Below are 2,903 nucleotides of genomic sequence, written 5' to 3' on the forward strand. Positions count from 1 at the left end.
CTCGGCAGGGCTTCGCCAAGCACCGACAGAGAGGAGGAGGAAGAGGGGCAGGGCCGCCCCGAGAGAGAGAGAGAAAACTGTGTTACTCAATGGCCAAAACCCCTCTCTATTTATAGGAGGAAGGGAGGGGGGTGCGCCACCCCTAGGGTTTCCCCCTAGGTGGTGCGGCAGCCACCAGATGGGAGGGGGCGGTGGCCAGGGCAGGGAAAGGGGGGGGCGCACTCTAGGTGGGCCTTGGGCCTCACCTGCGCCTAGGGTTTCCTCCCTCCCCCCTTTTCTGGTGCGCATGGGCTGGGTGGGGGCGCACCAGCCCACCTAGGGGCTGGTTCCCTTCCCCACTTAGCCCATCTAGCCTCCCGGGGTCGTTGCCCCCCTTCGGTGGTCCCCCGGGGCCACATCCGGTGGTCCCGGTGGTCACGGTACGTTACCGGTGATGCCCGAAACACTTCCGGTATCCGAAACCATCCGTCCTATATATCAATCTTTACCTCCAGACCATTTCGGAGCTCCTCGTGACGTCCGGGATCTCATCCGGGACTCCGAATAACTTTCGGTAACCTTGTATAACAATTCCCTATAACCCTAGCGTCACCGAACCTTAAGTGTGTAGATCCTACGGGTTCGGGAGACAGGCAGACATGACCGAGACACCTCTCTGGCCAATAACCATCAGCGGGGTCTGGATACCCATGGTGGCTCCCACTTGCTCCAGGATGATCTCATCGGATGAACCACGATGTCAAGGATTCAATCAATCCCGTATACGATTCCATTTGTCTGTCGGTATAGAACTTGCCCGAGATTCGATCGTTGGTATACCTATACCTTGTTCAATCTCGTTACCGGTAAGTCTCTTTACTCGTTCCGTAGCACGTCATCGTGTGACTAACTCCTTAGTCACATTGAGCTCATGATGATGTTCTACCGAGTGGGCCCAGAGATACCTCTCCGTCACACGGAGTGACAAATCCCGATCTCGATTCGTACCAACCCAACAGACACTTTCGGAGGTACCCGTAGTGCACCTTTATAGTCACCCAGTTACGTTGTGACGTTTGATACACACAAAGCACTCCTATGGTATCCGGGAGTTGCACAATCTCACGGTCGAAGGAAAAGATACTTGACATTAGAAAAGCTTTAGCATACGAACAATACAATCTAGTGCTATGCTTAGGATTGGGTCTTGTCCATCACATCATTCTCCTAATGATGTGATCCCGTTATCAATGACATCTAATGCCCATGATCAAGAAACCATGATCATCTATTGACTAACAAGCTAGCCAACTAGAGGCTTGCTAGGGACACATTGTGATCTATTTATTCACACATGTATTACTGTTTCCTGTTAATACAATTATAGCATGAACAATAGACGATTATCATGAACAAGGAAATATGATAATAACCATTTTATTATTGCCTCTAGGGCATATTTCCAACAGTCTCCCACTTGCAGTAGAGTCAATAATCTAGTTACATTGTGATGTATCGAACACCCATAGTATTGTGGTGTTGATCATGTTTTGCTCGTGGAAGAGGTTTAGTCAACGGGTCTGCAATATATTCTTCCGTGTGTACTTTACAAATATCTATCACTCCACTGTGGACATGGTCCTGGATGGAGTTGTAGCGGCGTTTGATGTGCTTCGTCTTCCGGTGAAACCTGGGCTCCTTGGCTATGGCAATGGCCCGATTGTTATCACAGAAGAGTGTCATTGGACCCGACGCGCTTGGAACCACTCGAAGGTCGGTGATGAGCTCCTTCATCCAAATTCCTTCATGAGCTGCTTCTAAAGCAGCTATGTACTCTGCTTCACATGTAGATGCTGCCACGACTTCTTGCTTGCTGCAGCACCAGCTCACTGCCCCACCATTTAACACATATACGTATCCGGTCTGTGACTTAGAGTCATCCGGATCTGTGTCGAAGCTAGCGTCGACGTAATCCTTTACGACGAGCTCTTCGTCACCTCCATAAACGAGAAACATTTCCTTAGTCCTTTTCAGGTACTTAAGGATATTCTTGACCGCTGTCCAGTGTTCCATATCTGGATCACTTTGGTACCTCCCTACCAAACTTATGGCAAGGTTTATATCAGGTCTGGTACACAGCATGGCATACATTAGAGAGCCCACGGCTGAAGCGTAGGGGACATAACTCATCTTCTCTCTATCTGCTGCCGTGGTCGGCGACTGAGTCTTACTCAATCTCATACCTTGCAAAACTGGCAAGAACCCTTTCTTTGAGTTTTCCATATTGAACTTCTTCAATATCTTGTCAAGGTATGTACTTTGCGAAAGACCTATGAGGCGTCTTGATCTATGTCTATAGATCTTGATGCCTAATATGTATGCAGCTTCTCCAAGGTCCTTCATTGAAAAACTCTTGTTCAAATAGGCCTTTAAGCTCTCCAACATCTCTATATTATTCCCCATCAATAATATGTCATCCACATACAGTATGAGGAAAGCTACAGAGCTCCCACTCACTTTCTTGTACAGATAGGCTTCTCCGTAAACCTGTATGAACCCAAACGCTTTAATCACCTCATTAAAGCGAATGTTCCAACTCCGAGATGCTTGCACCAGCCCATAGATGGAGCGCTGGAGCTTGCACACTTTGTTAGCACCCTTAGGGTCGACAAAACCTTCTTGTTGCATCATATACAACTCTTCCTTAAGGTTCCCGTTAAGGAACGCTGTTTTGACGTCCATTTGCCAAATTTCATAATCATAAAAGGCGGCAATTGCTAACATGATTCGGACTGATTTCAGCTTCGCTACGGGAGAGAAAGTCTCTTCGTAGTCAACTCCTCGAATTTGTCGAAAACCCTTTGCGACAAGTCGAGCTTTGTAAACGGTTACATTACCGTTTGCATCAGTCTTCTTCTTGAAGA

The sequence above is a fragment of the Hordeum vulgare genome, chromosome 2H, assembly GCF_904849725.1.
Source record: "Hordeum vulgare subsp. vulgare chromosome 2H, MorexV3_pseudomolecules_assembly, whole genome shotgun sequence".
In the NCBI taxonomy this organism is placed as follows: Eukaryota; Viridiplantae; Streptophyta; class Magnoliopsida; order Poales; family Poaceae; genus Hordeum; species Hordeum vulgare.